This window comes from Acinonyx jubatus, chromosome A2, assembly GCF_027475565.1.
Source record: "Acinonyx jubatus isolate Ajub_Pintada_27869175 chromosome A2, VMU_Ajub_asm_v1.0, whole genome shotgun sequence".
NCBI classification, from domain to species: Eukaryota; Metazoa; Chordata; class Mammalia; order Carnivora; family Felidae; genus Acinonyx; species Acinonyx jubatus.
Window position 1 is genome coordinate 59,972,523 of NC_069383.1, and position 21,608 is coordinate 59,994,130.

The window sequence follows — 21,608 nt, forward strand, 5'->3', positions numbered from 1 at the left end:
CAGGTATTCTGATATTTTATTGATTTAAAATTTGATATTGGATATATCAACAAAGCAGCATTTTAGTGATTTTTTTCCTCAATTCACAGTAATAGTACTGAGATATTAGAAAAAAAATTGAATATTAAAACCACTCACCTCTATCCATTTAACACAATCCACAAACCTGTATAAGCTTCAGGTAATATTTGACAAATAAATCAAATATAACCTCCTGTCGATAAGAATTCACATAAATAATTACACATATACATATATTATTTATATAAGATGTATATAATTATATCTACATATGTAGTATGTAAATATATATATGCTCAAAGATAATATGAGTTTACCCTTCTGAGAAACTTTCTTATCAAGTGTAGAATAAAATAACACACACACATATATAAATTATACATATATATAATTTGTATACATAAACACAAATCAAATATTGAATGCATATGTATAATTGTTATGTGTGTTTAATATGTATGTCATGCATGTACAGATTATTATACAATTGACAACACTACACATTTTCCCTACAGTGAAATTGTTAGGCTATATAGGAAATTTCAAAAATGAATAAGTTTGCCTTTGAATATTCATAAAAATAATTCTTACATGGAAAATACATCCTTGGAGTGATCATTTTGATACCGATGTCTGTCATCATTCAGGGCAACAATAAAAATAAAAATAGAAGTATCCTTGTATAGCATCACCACTTACAAGAATATTTACAAAGGGTTTAACAGTTAACAGTATTTTTACCATCACCATTTTGGATTAATGACTCTAGCCAGCACTTAAGTTCAGATTCTTCTTGATGAGTTAACCCAAAAGTATATGAGAATTTAATGAATTGTCCACTTTGTTCAGTCAGGAAGCGGGAGGAGAGCTGTTGTGAGCAGATCTGTTAGAACATCTTGTTAAGTGAGGCAGAGAAAGAATTACAAGTGAGAAACAGTCTAGTAGATCTGCTGAGGTCAAAGGAGAAGCTGAGTTTGTGTGGGAGGTGATGGGGCTCTGCAGGGGTCAGAGGTGGGACACATCCTTTACCTAGCATCTCAGGGTCATGCTGTAGTGAACAATGAACATTTTCCTAGAACAGGGACACATAAAATCTCTCTTGTAAAAAATTAAATATCTTTATCTTCAATTATGTTTTCTTAAAATTATAAAATTATGAATAAGACTTAGTGAATTCAAATATAGATTTATTTAACAAATCCCACACTGTCTCAGAAATAATATCCAAAACTACAGATACCTGTCATTTAATATGGTGCAAATACCTTGTGTAAAATTCTGGATTCTCTATTTGCCTGGAAGAGCCATTACAGACACAGTGTTGGGGTGTAAATATTTTCAGGAATCCTGCTATTATTAAATTTCCATGCACTGTTGTGAAGTTTTATTCCTTTTGTATATATGTAAAATGTTTTTTTTAATTCTTTTTTTTGTTGTTGTTTTGTCTGCTTGGAAAGGGAAGAGCACTTACAGTGCCTTCAATTAAATCAAGTTTATTTAAGAAACACCTATGGTCAAACAAGTAAAAATACTGTAACTATTTATATCATCAGGACAGATGCTGTAGCTGCCATGAATTAAGCCTAATGTGTCTGGCCAAGTTTGTCTCCAACACAATTCCCATGCTTTTAGGCCTTTAACATTCCCTAAATGTACCTTTTGCTGCTCACTGCGTTCCACATGTCCACATGAAATTGTGGAGCCATAGTAAATCCAATCCATCTATTAGGCAAGTAGGAACACAACATTTCATTGTTGTCTGGATCATGCTTTCCATGTAAAATCCCCCGAGAGACTATTACATTGAATAGGATTTATATTCATCCACCTTTTATATATATATATATTTTTATTTTAGTAGGACTATAAACTGTATTGTCCATATTTGAAAATATAACAGTATTTAAGAATCAACAGATCCAGAGCGCCTGGGTGGCTCAGTGAGTTGAGCATCCGACTTCAGCTCAGGTCATGATCTCACAGTTTGTGGGTTCCAGCCCCACATTGGACTCTGTGCTGACAGCTCAAAGCCTGGAGCCTCCTTCAGATTCTGTGTCTCCCTCTCTCTCTGCTCCTCCCCCACTCTCGCTCTGTCTCTCTCTCTCTCAAAAATAAATAGACTTTAAAAATATTTTAAATTAGAAAAAAAAAGAATCAACAGATTCATGCCATTAAATACAATTGTATACCTCTACTTTGTACATATCTTGCCAGATCATTAATGATCATTGTCCTCCTTTCCATTTCCTAGTTAATTTTATCTACCACTATTTACATATTAAAGACAGATTAGTCCATTTCGCAGATTAAAAATTGCATCACAGAGAGTTCAGTAGCAGAGCAGGAATTTAAAGTCAAGCAGTTTAGTTGTAAAGTCTGCATTCTTAAATTATTCTATATAGCCTCTCTATTTTTACTACTTTTACTACTTTGGGTAATTTCCTTAAACTCTCTCAGTCTTTCTTCATCTATAAAATGGGACTACGTGGGGACACCTGGCTGGTTCAATCAGTTAAGTGTTCGACTTCGGCTCTGGGCATGATCTCGTGGTTCATGAGTTTGAGCCCCGTGTCAGGCTCTATGCTTACAACTCAGAGCCTGGAGCCTGCTTCACATACTGTGTGTCCCTCTCTCTTTGCCCCTCCCCTACTCATGCTCCCTCTCTCTGTCTCTGTCTCTCTCACTCAAAAATAATAAAAGAAAATCAAAAATAAGAAAAGAAGAGAAAGGAAAGGAAAAGAAAAGAAAAGAGAGAAAGAAAATGGGACTATTCCTGATACCTAGTTCAGAGACTTGTGATGATTGGATGTTATAATAGCTGTAATATGCTTAGAGCAGTACTTGCCTTGGGTGTTAACTATTGTTTTTTCCATATGATTTTCCCTTCTGACCTTTTATTTCTTCAGAAGCACTATGCCTTTGCCCTAATCAGAACTTTGCATGTAAGGTGGAGCTCTCCCCAACCCCCCACCCCCAGCCCCGCCATCTCCAATCAGTCTGTGTACTGATAATGTCAGTTCAAAGGTAGCTTTCTCAGGGGACCTTTCCTGACCCTCACACTAGGTGAGCACTCCTATCCCTCTGCCTTGGCTCCATAGGAAATAGAGCCTGAGGCAAAAACATATGCTTTTTCACTTTGGCTGGACATTTTCCCGGGAAGTACAATCCTAGGGAAGTGGGAGTGAGGAAAATGAAAGCCAGGCATTAAAGAAAGAGATAGTAAATGCTAAGGAGTACATTGCTCAGCTGGCCCCAGTTTCTTGACAAGCTAATTGCTTCTTCTCCCACTGCAACTTCCAAGAGCTCTGATAAGCTCCCTGAGCTGTCCATCAGGGTTAGGAAGGGAAAAGAATTTATTCTGCTGGCTCTTGTTTCCCATTAGTCAAAGGTGCTCCACGAGGCTTTAACTCCTCCACACTTTTGTGCGCATGTCTGGATGCCAAGTGGCTCTGCCACGGCTCTTGCTTTAAAGGCAACATCAAATTCACATGGTGGAAGATCAGAGGTATTTTGCAAAACCTGGAGGTAAGACACAGTTCATCCATGCCCTTGAGTCACATGACAACTGAAACAGCCACCAGCGCTGTCCCTGATTGTGTTAGGGCCCTATACGTGTTTGGCAGTAGCCGCAGTTTGGCCTCAGGAATTCGGGAAGAGCACAGATAGGATATCACAGAATATAAAGAAAGCCCTGGGTGGAAACTGAGTGAGAAGGTCCAAAATTCAAGCCACTATGCCCTATTTGCCCACTTTTATAAATCCATGTCTCTGAATTTACAGTGTTTATCATAGTTTAAAATTGCATATTTATTTAGGAGATTATTTACATTAATTATTGTCTCCTCCAATAAACTGAAAGAGTCCTTAAGAGTAAGAACGTTGCAAAAGTTTCAGATTACCTAGATTTGAATCCTGGCCCCACCAATTACTAAATCTGTGTTTTTGGGCAAATTACTTCACTTGTTTGTGCCCCATTTCTGCACTTGTACATCAGGATAAAGATGGAAGTGCTACAAATATTAAAAGAGACAAGATCAATAACTATTGGCTCTTGTCATAACCATCATCATTATCATTGCACCTGCAGTAATTAGCACAGTGCCTACAGAATAGGGCCTGGAATAATAGAGCATGAGATCAGAGAGGACTGACATGCAGTCTTTTCCACTCCCTGTTGTACCTCCAACTCATAAAGGAAAATTATAGCCAGACTGGGTGTTTCCGTATGTTCAGTTTCATTTGGTAAATGAGAGAATGAATGCCAATGAGTCTGTTCCATTTGTGTTCTTGCAAGTGTATCTTATACTGACTTAGAGGTTTTACGGTAGTCCAGAGTAATTTTTACAACAAACCATTAATTTTTCATTATAGTTGTTTTGCTTGCACTCTAGGATACATCCTTAAGTAAAAAAGATAAAGCAATATTGGCAGCATAGATTAGCTCCCAAATATGTGAGACTGAGTAGTTCCTGTGCTAAAAATGAATGCTTTGGAGCAAATTATAAAGCTTAGTGTTACTAAGTCCCCTCTTTGAATTAAAAAGATGGAAAACTTTAGTCTGTCTTGAATAGATACTTAGACAAATTGAAGTGTGGTATTTTCCAACATTAATTTATGCCTCAATAACATCAAATTACTGCAATTTAATCTAGTACTAAGCCATGTAGTTAAGTTTTTTAGATAAACCATTGTGCCCTTTATTGATTATGACTTTTCCACGAGTATTTAAATCATGGTGACGCTTACATTTCACACATAGATTCTTTTCTGTCATGCTGTTGAGCACTTCATCACCAAATGACGGGTACTCACAAAAAAAGGCCCCTTGACTGAATCAAGTTGAATATTGCCAAGAACCTGACAAAGGATCCAGTCCAAAAGGATAGTGTAACTACAGGTCTTGGAAATGGTTTTTGATAGTGCCATTTTTTAGTTGGGAAATCTTTGCACGTTTATTTTATTCTTTGAAACGCAGCTTACTCTTGTGTAAAATAAGGTCACCGCCATTAATCCCATGGTGATATTTTGACTTTTAAATGAAATAAAATATTTTACCTACGTGGCATCAGATCCAACATACCAACCTCTAATTGATATGAGAAGATTTATGTCCTTATTCTGATTTAATATCCAAAGCAGTGTTTTTTTGTTTGTTTGTTTCTGTAAAGCAGTGATGAAAACAGAAGGGAAAGACACCTCAAGAACAGGGAGCAGTATAGGTTAGGTTAGTCCTAGTGGGCCCATGCCTAGTAGATTTGGCTCACAAAGGCATGTATTCAAACCATCAAAATGAGAGATGTGAAGTGAATGGATTAAAAAAGATATCGTACAAATACACAATGGAATACTATTCAGCCATGAGAATGGAAGATATCCTCGTTTATGACAACATGGTTGGACCTTGAGAAAATTAAGGTAAGCAAAATAAAAGAGAGACAAGTACTGTCTGATATCACTGATAGGTAGAATCTAAAAAAGTTCAACCTGTAAAATAGAGAATGAAATGATGGTTACCAGGGGATGGAGATTGGTGAGGGGACTAAGAGTGATAATACACTTGTAATAAGGGTAGAAACTTGTAATGAGAAGTAAATAAGCCACAGAGATCTAATGCACAGTATAATGAATAAGGAAATTAATATTGTATTATAATTATTTAATGGATAAATATTGCTACGTTAACAATGGTATTACAATATGTAAACATCAAAGAAGCATGCTGTACACTTTAACTTATACAAAGTTACCTGTTAAATTTATTCCCCAAGAAACTCAAAAGTTAAGACAGTTTTTCACAATACAACAAAAGGCAGTGTTTCCTGAGCTACTTTATCTAATTATATATAAAAAAATAAACATGACGTGGGGTGCCTGGGTGGCTCAATCATTTAGGCATCTGACTTTGGCCCAGGTCAGGATCTCAAGGTTAGTGAGTTTGAGCCCTGTGTTGGGCTCTGTGCTGACAGCCCAGAGCCTGGAGCCTGCTTTGGATTCTGTGTCTCCCTCTCTCTCTGCCCCTCCCTAGCTTATGCTTGCTCTCTCTCTCTCTCTCTCTCTCTGTCAGAAATAAATAAACTTAAAAAAAATAAAATAAAAAGACATGACGATGTGGACTCAGTGATGTGGAAAACAGTCCTTTGACTTCTGGTCTGTGCTTGAGATTTGCAACAAACATAGAGCACTACGTCTTGCTAAAGTTGCCTCATTTCATGATAGTGATTACAAAATGTTGAGTTGTTTTTGTTGTTGTTGTTTTTGTTTTGTTTTGTTTTTGTTTTTCCTATTTAGGTGCTTTTGTCCTAGGGATCAACAAGTTCTATAGTTGATTCTTTTAGGTTAGTCTTTAGTATTTGTTCTTTTGTAGTCATACGTGATGACTCTCTTTTTTATTATTATTCTTTTCAAATTTATTTATTTTAAGAGAGAGAGAGGGAAAGAGAGAGGGAGGGACAGAGAGAGAATCCCAAACAGGCTCTGTACTGTCAATGCAGAGCCTGACTTCGGGCATGAGATCATGACCTGAGCCAAAATAAAGAATTGGATGCTTAATTGACAGAGCCACCTAGGCATCCCATTTGGTGATTCTTTTTCAAGAAAAAAGTCTGTGATTATAAATACGACTCAATGCACAATACTTATAATTAGTCTCTTGTCTACAATCAGTACCACCGTCTGATAATGATACAATCAATACCACCATCTGAGACCACCATGAATCCCACTTTCATTTTCTAGGTCCATTTCTCTGAGTGATTTTATATTTGAAGACATTCACCTTACATTAATCAACTCTTCTTGAGACTGTTGGCCAGTATATTTCATGGGTTGTTGAGGAAGTACAGTAATAGAGAAACTACCAGAGGAATTAAGTAATTCACAAACATTGGTATGACTTACCTGCTTAAAAAAATTTTATAAGGATTTTTTTTTAATTTCCTGAAGTACCATGTCACATGCAGCACATTAGATATTAATTTGGCCTAAAAGGATTAGCCGAAGTCTATATTTTAAGCTGTAGAATTATTTTAATATTTAAAAGACCATCAGTGGCCAAGTTCATAATTTATTTATGGCAAGTGACCAAGTAGGTCTGGCTAAGATTACATGTTTTTATGGAGGGAGGAGCAGAAAGCCTCTGGTAAACTCCAGTTTCCATTCCAGTTCAGTCACAACAATGTACAAATATGAACTCTAATGGGTCTACGTTTATCTCAGTTTTGCTTGAAGAACCTATGAAAAAGGCCTTCAGTAAGTGACTACGATTGTATCTTTTCTTCTTCAAGCAACAAGCAGAAAGGTTAAGGAATCCCCTTCGCTATTATTGGAGCATATTTTTGAAAGAAATTGGTCAACAGTTTTCTCATGGCTCATTATGCCAAATTGTGCTCTAAAATTCAGTCAGCTCTGCTGAAATACTCTGTGGATGATTTTTTAATCTTGCATCAAAGAGTTCATCCAGACTTAGAACTAAAAACATTCAAATGCAACTTCAAGGCATTTCTTCCATTGTTACAGCCACAATTATTTGAAATGGTCATAATGTTCCTATACCTGAACATTCAAAGTATAGTTTCTCCATTACTTTAACATTTCTGTAGTCTTTAGACAAATGCAATTATTCTTGTTTTCCCAAATGTTTCTTTAGTTTGTGTCTTACCTGCTCAGTTTTTTTCCTCTCATCTAGAATATCTTCCTTCCCTCTCTTCTTGAACCTATTATGTATTCAAGAAATGCTTATTAATGCTTGTTTTCAAAATAAATAGAGTTAAAATAAAATTATAGAATCCTAAGGACAACCTAATTTATTATTATTATCATTGTGTGTGTGTGTGTGTGTGTGTGTGTGTGTGTGTGTGTATTGCCAGTAGGAGTAGTGTAGAAGGTAGGTAGTGGAGAGACAGCTCTGTTCTTTGCCTTCAAGCAAGTATAAGTGAGGTGAATACAGTTCAATTTACTGGACTACATTAGGAAAAAGAGATAATAAATATAAATAGGAGTATGTCATTTGCTAGTAGTGAACAAATTTCTTCTATGTTCTCATTGCTTCTAAGATGCCTCCTATTTGGGTCATGTCCATTCCTTCTACTTAGAAAAAAAAAAAGAGTGCCTCTACTTGCAATCTAGTCTTTTGTATTTATTCTCTTTGTATATTTTAAACAGTCCCTGAAGTTAAATAATTTCATCCCTAACAGTCACACCAAAATTGTATCCGGCAATTCAGAAGTAAAGGACAATGGAATGTTCTTCCTTTTTATATCTTATTCCAATTATCTAACTCATAGTAGTCTGACACTCCAGATGTTTACATCCAGTTAATTTCATTCACATCCTGTAGTAAAACTCTGTGAAAGTGGACCTTTTCAGGGAATCTGACAGCCTATCATCCTGCAATTTATGCCTGCTGCATTCTACCCTCTAGGAAATTTGGCTCAGTGAGTGTTAGAAGATGCCTTTGGAGGAGATAGAATTAAGTACAGTTTGTAAAGTAATTCATTTTTTTTTCTTTTCTCCCTATTTTGCATGGACTCCTTTATAAATCACTATCATTCTGTTACATTGATTGGATATGTAAAATGTTCATATAGATCGCTTTGGCCAATCACATGATACAGCTTAATTTCTCCTTGTACCTGTGATAGAGTTCTAGAATGAGAAATGTATAGTATTTAGCAGTTAGGGAACAACAAAGTAAGATAAGGTTGGTAAAAATCTATAGTTCCTGCATCGTCATGCAATTCACGTAACTGTGATTTAGCTATGCCTGTTAATTTTTATGTTTAGTGTCCAGTAGTCAAGAGATACCATTCTGCTAAAAGAAGTAGGGTTTTGTTTAAGTTATCACTTTGTATATTTTAGCACTTAATCGGATATTTTAATCTGTAGAACTTTCCCAATGATAGTGTACCATAGAAAGAAAAATATCTATGACATTGTAGGATTGATTTTCCAGCAGACTAATAATCTTGAAGGTTTACCTTTGATGGAACAATTGTATAAAACATTTGTTTCATTTTTACAGTCTTGAAACCTCCCATCTTTTTCAGAACATCAAATAAATTAGAAAAGAATAATTTCATTTGACAAAAATTTTATAATACATCAATGTCGACTAATATTTATTGAGTTTACGTAGCTCAATAAATAGCGAAAAGAATAATTTAGGGTACTGGGGAATACATGCAATGAATTAGCTTTCTGATATTCTCTAAAACTTACCTTACTTAGAAATTCTATGTTGATGTCGGTGATAAAATTGATCTACGGTATCATACATATTTTGTGTCTTGTTTTTGCATTAGAAAACTTTTTACCTTTTCCAAGTAGGATTCTTTTGAGTCCAACTTAATATCACTCAGCCTTAAGTTTGTGGACCTGTGGTCATTTGCAGAACTATTGTGAATTATTTGAAACATTTGTGGTGCATAAATAAGGGAAAGGTCTTATTTCATTTTTTTCAGTGTTTGTAATATTTGTCTATCATGACATTGAATCTCTAGCCCTTTTGCCAAATATAACCGCAAAACAATATTCTTATTTTCCTGGGAGTACTGGGAATTTGTACCACACTTCTTCAAGTAAATACATGTGTAAATATCTGAGTTTCTCAGTCCCCCAAAGACTCTGGTTTTCCTTTCTTGGCAAAGGAAGTGAATTCTAAGACCCTGAATCATTTACTGAGTATGCTTTCCTTCTGATATCCCAGAGGTCTGATCAACAAAGTGCCAAAAGACATGCTCATTCTAGAGAGACCAGCAGCCCAGGTCTCCCTGCAGGAGGATTTGATGAATGTTAATGAAAACCCCTACCGCTCAGATATAGACAAGTTAGAGCTCCAGTAAAATAGGCCCTCCGTGGCTATCCTAATATTGAAGTAAATCACCACGTCCTATAGCTTTTTACTGAAGCTCATTGTGCTTGACCTTGAGTATAACCCATTATGGTTGTTATTACTATCTAGAGGTGGTAAAGATGAAGTTGTAACACTGAGAGGAAATATGAGTAATGCTGTTCCTCTACAACCTTTATTTAACACGTATTCCAAGAACACAGGAAGTGGCAATCAAGATATTTTTACAAAAATGGGGTTAAAGTGGGATATTTATTATCTTCAGATAAAAATTTTGAAGAAACACTATGATGATCTCAAAAGTATATACCACTGTAATAATGAGACTGTAAATGGGGTAGCAGAAAATTCCAATTACTTTGAAGCAATGACTTTTTCTTTGATGGTCTATGCTTTAGCTGGACATGTCCCCTGATCTCTGGGTACTTAAACAACCTTCATTTCCATTGTTCAATAATAGGCCTTGTAGAGCAGGGACCACCTCTATCTTCTTCAACACTGGTTGTATAACACAATAGGCCTACAATATTACACACCAATATATCACAATCTATATTTAATTGTAATGTCAATTACCTTAACTTTCTCACTCAGTTTAATTTCCAGTTCAGAAATTATAGTTTCTTTTTATTCCATATTTTATCTAAAATATTTTCTTATAGAACTTGTTTTTGTTCCAAATTTCTCCAGTTTCCTATAAAAGTTCCTAGTTATGTATGTTTGTTACTTTTTCACTAATACCTTATTTTTAAATCGTGTCAATGTGAGTTGAAACTCTTATGTTTAAATTGGCATAAAGCCTAGGTCAATATTTAATTTCTCAGATCTTACTAAATAATTCATTAAAATTTAAAGTCTTTTTTTAAAGCTATTTACATCATAAACATTAATTAATATAGTAAGTATAATTGAACACAATCTAATTTAAATAAGATAACATATTTTCTACAATCATTGTGACTGTACTTTTCAGAGGCTCTTCTTAAAGAAAACTGGAGAAAGTGTGGTTGTAGCTATTGTCTATAAAAAAAATTAAAAACAGGGACTGGCATCTAAGGCTGACAAAGTTTTATTAAAAGAAATGGTGAAATTGGATAAATAGTTACTTTAAAACCTTATGTAATCCTTTTGCTCACTGTTGTATCCCCAGGGCTACAAAGTACCTGAAAATCTTGCTATGCTCACAGTGAGCACTTAGTAGGTATTTATTTGTAAACAAATAAACTTAAGTCAATAAATGAGTTAAATAATGAGTGAAAATTCTTAGCAAATGCTAATCACTAATCACAGTTTCAAATTCAATATTGGCCATGCCTTAGAGATCACCCTATCCATCTGATAGACTCTGGAATGACAGAAGAGACCACCTTGCTTTTTAACAGTAATTGTTACAGGCTGCCATGTCAAGGAGATTGACATATAGGCATCTTTACTCTTCTTACTGATATTTTTCTGATCTAAGCTGAGGAAAATTATACATTTTTTAAAAATATAACTTTGTTTAGAACCATTATAAAATCTATGAACACAAGTTATTAATTTCATGCCTTGGGGAGTATGATTTTTTTTTTTTTTTAATGATTGACAGTCACTTTTTTTTTAAAAAAAAGCAAGATGAAACCTAAATTTTACCCATCCCTTAAAAGTTGAAAAAGAATTATTTTAGGATTCAGAAGAGTTCATTCCGGGACCTTTTATGATATCTATGCCTCCCTGGGGAGAGGGCAGGAAATGAGAGCATTCCTTACATGACCACTCTTCCCTTCCTCTCAGTATCCTGAGGCCACGCACAGGGCCTCTGACATCTGAGAACTCCCTCGAACCCCTCCCCACAAGCACCTTTTCTCAGTGCATCACGTATACTGTTTTTACACAAATGAACCCATTCAACTAAATTTATGGATTTATTCATTGAAATATGAAAACAAATAGTTCTCAGTCAGAACAACCAATTGGATAATTTTATTTGTATTGGCTTAACTAAGTCAATCGAATTGGCAAAATCAGTGTGTGTGTAAGATATGGCGTAGATTGCTAGAACTGATATTATATGTTTTTGTTTTTGTTTTAAGAAACATTAAATTTTAATGGTGTAGATTTAAAACAGGACATTTATACTTGAGCATATTGCAAATTATCATATATCATTACAGGAATTCTTTATGTATTAGATTGAACTATGTGAAATTGCTGATATTCACCTGCTTATGACCTGAAAAAAAAAGTAATTTTGTCTGCTTCAATCTGGCATATGATACAAAATAACTCCCTAATGTGGGCTGATGTTTCATAAAATCTGGAGTTATGTTAAGTGAATTAAAAAAAGGAAGAGCATGTCACAAAGGTGGTAGAGGGGAGTGTCCTCTTTGGATTTCAAAGCAGAAGTTCACGGTTCCACATTTGGCTCTATTATTTAGTGGTCGTGTAGTCTCAGGCAATTCACTAATCCCTTTTGGTCTTCAGTTTTCTTTTAGATAAAGCAGAGATATTAATAACACCCTCAACAGTTGTTGCAAGGATTAAAGGAGGTGACGTATGTGAAAGTACTTTGCAAACCATAGAGAACCATAAAATCCAAGATAATATTCAGACTTCTGTTTAATACTGTCTAGCAAAAGTAAGATGAATAATGAGAAAAGCAAGAAAACTCTTCGCTTGTATAATAACTGATTCCTTTTATAAAATGAAAAAAAGTAAAATATTATGCTTATTGCTTTGTAAGACAGACATCCCATGTGCATTTTTAAGCTATGATGTCTGCCAATAAAATTCCCAGGCTAGGCCATTCCTTTCCTATGAAGGCAAGTCACACCAATCCCAAGCTTCATGCAAACTGTCAGTACCATCTAAAAATACTTCTGCGTTTTATGAATTAATGCTTCCCACTTTGACATTACAGTATCATTTTTATATACCCTCTCAGTGCTTTTCTTCAAGCATGATTTTATTAATGCTCATTTTTGGTACAAGACAAAAAAATCCTTACAAATATTTGCTCTTGTTTTTCTTTGGAACTGAGAGAGGAGACTGCTGGCTGTTAAAGGAGGGACAGGATGTCTTTTTTGGGCTGTAGTTGTATTTGGCTTGATCCACTGAAGGAGAGACGGTGCTCTTAGGTGCCAATATTTGGTTAAGAGCTAACAGCAGAAAAATAGCTACTTTGGTAATTCAAGTGACGCTTCCTTGTAGGCAAGTGAGAGAGTTAGCAGTCCTGTGAACTAAATAACTGTTCTTTCTTTCTTTTCCTACTTCTGAATAGTTTTTACGTTAATTTAACCCAATTATATACTACATAATTAAATAACAACTTTGAGTGTCACAGGGGGGTTGGATTTTCAGCATTTGTACGTCCGTGCTAAAAAGTAAAACAGCAAAATTATGTTTTCTATTTCAGCTCTAGAGCTAGGTTCAAGTGCATAGGTGGCAGTAATAATTTATTCTTCATATTTGTGTATTCTGCATTAAATGTAACTGTCATGCTTGCCACTTGGAGTCCAAATATTAAGGATACTTGCCAAATCATATATCCATGGTAAACTTGTCCACTATAGTTCTTTTTCTGACACATTCAAAAGAATTGATAGTAATCCCAATAAACATTAATTACACAGTATGTGCAAACTGTGCCATGGTAAATATTAAACTTATAACAGAATTTCTTAGAATGTGTTTCACAGAATAAATATTCTACTTTTTACAATTCTGCTTCTTGGAATTTTGTAGCAACGTTGTCAAATCGTGAAGTCAGTTTAGGGAACTCGAGTTTAAACTAAGTTAAATATGTTTATTTACTCTGAACCTTTGTTATCTTAATAAGCATCATGTATCTCTATGGGGAATATACATTTCTTAAAATTATCTGACCACTGAATGGCTGGTAGATTTCAGAAAACACTGCTTTTGAAACATAATATGCAAAAGGAATCAATATTTCAAATTCTTTGTTGGAAAAATTGATAGTGAAATAAAAATCCCAAAACTTTCATTGTAACATTCAAATTCATTTTTTTTAATTTTTAAAAAATGTTTATTTATTTTTGAGAGAGAGAGTCAGAGCATGAGCGGCAAAGAGGCAGAGAGAGAGGGAGACGTAGAATCTGAAGCAGGCTCCAGGCTCCGAGCCATCAGCATAGAGCCCAACATGGGCCAAACCCACGAACCGCGAGATCATGACCTGAGCTGAGGTGGGACGCTCAACCAACTGCGCCACCCAGGTGCCCCCAAGTTCATTTTTAAAATGACTGAATATTGTTTTATAGCATTAAGTATTATTAAAAGATCATAGATTACCAGTGCCAGTTTATAGTACAAAAACATAGATACTTACTTCTACTTCAATAGGACTGCTTGACCAATTGCATTCATCTCTGCTTCTTCAAGGAGCCTCATAAAAATTATAGTAACACGACAAAGAAAGCTATAAGCCCTAAGAATATTGAGCAATAAGTGGGATGTACTGCAACAAACTTTGAAAGCTGAAATTTGATGGGCAAGAATTAAAATAGCTGAACCAAGATGGATGAAAGTCAAGTTACAAAGTATGGAGCCAAGAACAAAGATACTCTGTACTGGAGAACCCTAGAAAGTGTCAAGAATTAGAGACAGTAAGAGCATCAGAAGAGGGTGTATAGTTGGAGTTGAAAGCTACAGGATCAATTGAAATTCTGTATAAGCATTGTGTGATCCCCAGAACTCCAGAAGACCTGGGAAAATTCCATTCCCTTATTCAGGAAAAGACAGCTTACTTTCTGAATGCAATGAACTGGAAGGTTCTTAGACGTGGGAATAGCGGGTGGAGCTGAAGGCAAGAAAGTAACTAAACTGAACACAGGAAAACAGAGGTTATCTTTCCCCACTGGATTCAATAATTTCTGGAGTATTCTTCTAACCTCCAGGCCAACAATAAAAGGATTTCTTCCTGGCCTATAGATGTTTAAAGTGTGAGAGAAGGATAGAGGTCAAATTAAAAAGCAAAACAGCAATAACAACAAAAGAAAATTAGGGAAACAGAGGCATGCAAGGAGCAGAAAAAAAAGGTTTTAAATCCTATCATGATTAATGCCTTTAGAGAAGGAAGAGTAGATATTGCATTTATTAAACAAAAATAGAAATACACAAGAACAAAGTGTATAAAAGAAATACACAAGAACAAAGTGAATTCTTACAAATTAAATATATGAAAACAAATAAGATACTCAAATATGGGTTGAAACATAAACGAGAAAATTTTCTTTTTTTAAAATTTTTTTAATGTTTATTTATTTTTGAGACAGGGAGAGACAGAGCATGCACGGGGGAGGGTCAGAGACAGAGGGAGACACAGAATCTGAAACACGCTCCAGGCTCTGAGCTGTCAGCACAGAGCCTGATGCGGGGCTCCAACTCACGGACGACGAGATCATGACCTGAGTCAGATGCTTAACCGACAGAGCCACCTAGGCACGCCAAGGAAATTTTCCAAAGCATAGAATAAAAAGCAAACAAACAAACTAGAAATAAGGTTAAAAAAATAGAGGATTAGTCCAGAAGGTCTGAAGTGTAATCAACTTTCTTTCAAGGCTTTATTTTTATAGAGAAGTTTTAGGTTCACAAAATTAAGACAAAGGGACAGAGACTTCCCTTATTCTGTGGTTTTGGAGGAATGTATAATGACACTTATCCATCATTATAATATCATGCAAAGTATTTTTCATTGCCCTAGAAATCCTCTGAGCTTCACCTATGTATTCCTCTCCCTACTCCAACCCATGGCCACCACTGATCCTTTTACTTTAAATAATTTTTCCTTTTCCCAAAAGTCATATAACTGAAATTATAACTAATGTAGGCTTTTCAGTTTGGCTTATTCACTTATTAATATGCATTTGAGGTTCCTTCATATATTTTCATGGCTTCACCACTCATTTCTTGTATTGCTCAATAATAATATTCCATCCTCTGGCTATACTACAGTGTACCCATTTACCTATCGAATGACATTTTGGTTGCTTTCAAAGTTTTATAATTATGAATCCATCTGCTGTGAGTATCCATGTGCAAAATTTTGTGTGGATATGTTTTCAGTTGTTTTGGGTAAACCAACGAATGCAATTACTGGATCATATGGTAAGAGTATGTTTAGCTTTGTAAGAAACTACTCAACTGTCTTGTAAGTGGCTGTACAATTTTGTATTCCCATCAGCAATAATGAAAGTTCCTGGTTTTCCACATCCTCACCAGCATTTGGAGTTGGCAGTGTTCTGAATTTTGGCCATTCTACTGGGTGTGTGGTGGTATCTCACTGTTGTTTGAATTTGCATTTCCCTGATGACATGTAATGTGGAGTATCTTCTCATGTGCTTATTTGCCATTTGAATATGTTCTCGGATGAGGTGTCCTTTAAGATCTTGGGCCCATTGTTTTCTTATTGCTGAGTGTTAAGAGGTTTTTTTTTTTGCTTTTGTTTTTGTTTTTTTGTATATTTTGGACAACTGTCATTTATCACATGTGTGTTTTGTAAACATTTTCTCCCAGTGTGATTCGTCTTGTCATCCTCTTAACATTGAGCCAAGTTTTTTTAATTTTAATAAGTGCAGCCTATCCATTCTTTCGTGGATCATGCCTTTGGTGTTGTATCTAAAAAGTCATTGCAATACCCAAAGTTCTCTAGATTTTCTCCTATTTTATTTTTTTAGGAGTTTTATATTTTGTATGTTACATTTAGGTCTGTGATGCATTTTGAATTAATTTTTGTGAAGAGTTGTAAGGTTTGAGTCTAGATTCTTTTTTTTTTTCATGTAGATGTCCTGTTTCCCAGCGCTATTGCTTGAAGAAAACGATATTTGCTCCACTGTATTACCTTTGCTCCTTTGTCATAGGACAAAGTTCTCTATATTTATGTGAGCCCATTTCTTGGATATTTCATTGCATTCATCTAATTGTCTCTTTCACCAATACCACACTGTTTCAAGTACTATAGTTTGTAGTAAGTCTTGAAGTCGGGTAGGGTCAGTTTTCAAATAGTGACTTTTAATATTGTGTTGGCTGCTCTGAGTCCTTTGCTTCTGCATAAAAATTTTAGAATTTGTCAAAATCCATAAAATAACTTGCTGGGATTTTGGTTGTTATTGCATTGATTCTGTAGATTCAGTTGAGGAAAAACTGACATCTTGACAATACCGAGTCTTCCTATCCATGAACATGTACAAATAATAACTAACATTAGTTAGTTATTATTTGATTTTGTTAGATAGAGTTATTAAGCATTCTTCACAGAAGTTTTGTACATAATTTATTGGATTTATACCTAAGTATTTCATTTGGGGGGATACTAATGTAAATGGTATTGTGTTTTTAATTTCAAATTTTACTTGTTAATTGCTGGTATATCTGAAAATGATTTACTTTTGTATGTTGACGTTGTATCCTACAACCTTGCTATAATCTTTTATTAGTTCCAGGACCTTTTTTTGTCATTTCAGTGGAATTTTCATATAGACAATTTTGTCATCTGTGAACAAAGACAGTTATATACCTTCCTTCTCTATCTGTACAAATTTTATATCCTTTTCTTGTCTTAATGTTTCAGGTAGAACTTCCATTACAATATTGAAAAGTAGTTATAAGAGGAGACATTCTTGCCTTATTCTTGGTCTTAGTGGGAAAGCTTCAGGTTTTTCACCATTAAGTATGATCTTTGAAGATAGTCTTCACTAAGCTAAGGAAGATTTCCTCTATTCCTAGGTTACTGAGAATTTTTACCATGAAGGAGTACTGGATTTTGATAAATGCTTTGTCTGCATCTATAGATCTGATTTTTCTTTTTAGCCTATTAATATGAAGAGTTATATTATTTTTTGAATGTTGAATCTTGTATACCTGGGGTAAATCGTACTTGGTTGTGGTGTATAGTTCCTTTTATACTTTGTTGGATTCAATTTGTTGGTATTTTGTTAAGAATTTTGCATGGGTGTTCATGAAAAATATTAGTCTGTAGTTTTCTTATAATATCTGTGGGTGTTTTGGTTAGCCAACTTTTTTTTTCTCTAAAAAAAAAGAACAAAGAAAGTGGAAATAAGGTTCTTATCAAATGTATAAATAAAATGTTTGAGACTGAAAGGATGGAACTTTCTAAATTTAGCATGCTCTAACCAAGTAAATGAAAATAATTCCCATGTTCAAACATGTTATCATGAGATTTTGGAATATTTGGGAAAAAATAGACTAACATCTTCTAGAAAGGTGAAAATAATAAGGTCAGATATCCAAAAGTGATGGAATAATGAAGGCATGAGATTTTTCACTAGCAACTAGATTCTAGTTGCCCTTGTTTCAATGCAATCAAAATTCTGAAGGGAATTTATTCCAGTCTGAAATCATATACCTAAGAAAACCAGAAATCAAGCATGTAAATAAAATAAAAATATATTCATATGTGCCTAATATCAAACCTTACCTTCTGTAGACTAGGTATGTCTACATACCTAGAGGATGTATTTATTAAGAAAAAAAGTTAAGGAAGTAGGAAGAAATGGTATTTAGGAAACAGGAAATCCAATGATAGAGACATTAAAGAAAATCCTCAATTGATGGTAAAAGGCCAACTCTAGGACAACAACTATGGGGCCAACCTGAGAACAGAGAAGCCAAAGTCCCCACAAACTTTTTCCAAAAATAAAAAGAAAAGAAAACTTTCTTAGAATACTTGTTATATTTGAAAGTATTACTAAAGAACCTTTCATCAGCAGACTTTGGAAATAAATCATTGATATGTAAGAAAAAAACCATGTAAACAAAATGGAAGAAGAAAATTTCATAATATGCTGCATCACTCAGCAGCATATAACATTTTCAAAGTCACAAAATGAACACATTTAAATTTAACAAAAAAAAAAGATGATAGCTCTTTTGGGAAGAAGTGAAAACAAGTTTGTGAGGTGTGTGTGTGTGTGTGTGTGTGTGTGTGTGTGTTTATAAGTGCCAGCGTAAAGAGCTAAATTTATGTCTATTGTAGCAGGCAGTCAGTCAGTAGTTAATGTCTCAAATTTAAAAAAAAAAATATTAATGTAAGAATGTTATTTAAGGGACGCCTGGGTGTTTCAGTTGGTTAAGCATCTGACTTCAGTTCAGGTCATGATCTCATAGTTTGTGGGTTCAAGCCCCGCATCAGGCTCTGTGCTGACAGTTCAGAGACTGGAGCCTGCTTCGGATTCTGTATCTTCCTCTCTCTCTGCCCCACCCCTGCACACACACTGTCTCTCTCTCTCAAAAATAAGTAAACGGTAAAAAAATTAAAAGGATGTTATTTAAAAACGTAGAGGTAAATACCAAAGGAAACAGTTCAAGCAGTTGAAAATGGTTACCTATGGGAATTAAGATCAGAAAAGGGAAAGATGGCTCAAGCATTGATGTTCTTTGTTATATGCATATTGGAATGGATAACTTTTAAAACTATAGAACACGTAGTACTTTGGTGAATATTTAAAAATATATAAGCCATGAATATTCATAGCAATAGAGGAATCAAAGCTCTCAAACTGATGGTAATTATTTATATAATTAGGGTAAATATATACAAAAAGCAAAGCATTATAGGACTGTTGAAAATGTTTGAGGATAATGGAAATGTTTATCATCTCATATTTTGTATAATTATAAACTAATCAGACACTAAAAAAGACTGGAAGGATCCACACTAAGACGTTAACAATGACCATCTCCGAGTAGAGGGAGTACAGAGGCCAGTATTTTTTTTCCATTTACTCTTCTATTTTTCCAGTTTACTGAAATAAACATATATATACTTTTGTGATGAGAAAAGTATGATTTTGCTGTGTACCTAATACAACAGTCTACTTGTGTCATCGCCTTTAAGTTCTCTCAATATACTGTTGTGTATAATCCCTGTGACTCAGATTGGTGGCTATTTTGAGGAAGGTCTCTCTGCAATATAGGTAGTGGAAGTGAGATGAGAAGCCAGGTCTGTGTGATCCAAACCATTTGGCAGACTCTTCAGTGGTCACTGCTGCCAGAAACTTCCTGTAGTGACCTGCCTGCAGCTCTTCCTTCCACAAGCTTGAGCTCTAGCCTACAGGAGTGCTTTTTGTTTTCCAGATACTCTATCCACATTTAAGTCTTTCCACCTTTGCTTGTTTTCAGTTGCCTGAAATGCCCTTTTTACTGGGAGACATCCTTCAAGACTTAGTTTGATTTTTCCCTACCCTACAAAAGAATCTCTAATTGCTTCCTCTTCTCTCTTCATATTCCAACCATTTGTGGAAGCAGCCCTTAGTTCCAGCCTGCCTCACATTGTATTCTGTTAGGCTGTGTCTGCTTTCTCCACACTATGAATGTTTCAAACACAGGAGTCATTCATCTTTTGATCCACACTATTTAGCACATAGTTTTGTTCTGTTTCACTTTTAAGTGGAATGGTGTATAACTGGCCCATTCATAAAATTTTTTTCTCTCACCTTCCACCATCCTCTCTCCCAGTGTACTTTTTGTTTTAAGTTATTACGATGTAATTTCTATACCCTTTAATATAAAATTTACCCTTTCAGGGGTGCCTGGGCAGTTCAGTCAGTTGAGGGTCTGACTTTTTGTTTTTTTAATTTATTTTTGAGACAGAGAGAGAGAGCATGAGCAGGGGAGGGGCAGAGAGAGAGGGAGATACAGAATCCAAAGCAGGCTCCAAGCTCTGTCAGCACAGATCCCGATGGGTTGGAACCCATGAACCGCAAGATCGTGACCTGCACTGAAGCTGGTCAATTAACCAACTGAGACAGCCAAACGCCCTTAGTGTCCGACTTTAATTTTGGGTTGGGTCATGGTTCTCATCAGGGTCGTGGGATCAAACTCCATTGAGGTCCGTGCTGTGCGTGGAGCCTGCTTTAGATTCTCTCTCTCTCTCTCTCTCTCTCTCTCTCTCTCTCTCTCCCTCCCTCCCTCCCTCCCTCCATCCATCCATCCCTCTGCCCCTCTCCCCTTCTCATGCTCTCTCTTTCAAAAAATTAAAAAATTTTATTTCAAAGTGTATAATTTAATGGTTTTTGGCATATTCTCAAGATTATGTAACTATCACCACTAATTCCAGAACATTTTCATCACCCTAAAAGAAATCTCATATACATTAGCAATGACTCCCTATTCCCCTTCCCTTCAGACCCTGGCAACCACTAATCTACCTTGTTTCTATGGGGTTGTATATTTTGGGCATTTCATGTAAACAGTATCTTTTGTGTCTTTCACTTAGCAGGATGTTTTTAGGTTCCTCTACAGTGTAGCATGTGTCAATAATTGATTTCTTTCATGGCTCAGTAATATTTCATTGTATGGATACACAAAATTTTACTTACCTGATTATTAGCTGGTAGATATTTGGGTTATTTCCACATTTTAGATATATGTAAACACATATTATCCATTCTCTTGAGTACATACCTAGGAGTGGCATTGCAGAGGCATGAGGTACTCTTTATTTAACTTTTTGAGGAATTGTAAACTGTTTTCCAAAACAGCTGCACCATTTTATATTTCTGCCAGTACAGTATATGTGCTAATCTCTACACATCCTCATTCACATTTGTTATTGTCCATTTTTTTATTATAAAAATCTTAGTAGATGAAAAATGGCATCTTATTAATGTTTTGATTGGCATTTCACTGATGACTGATGATGTTGAGCATCTTTCCATATGCTTATTGGTCATCTGTGTATCTTCTTTAAAGAAGTGTTTCTTTAGGGACACCTGGGTGGCTC

The 21,608-nt window shown here is 35.1% G+C and overlaps 1 protein-coding gene across 9 annotated transcripts in view; it reads left to right on the forward strand.

The window, feature by feature from the left end:
* AGMO (alkylglycerol monooxygenase) overlaps positions 1 to 21,608 on the forward strand; it is a 383,176-nt gene that overhangs the window by 132,726 nt on the left and 228,842 nt on the right. The gene's annotated exons all lie outside the window — the stretch shown is intronic.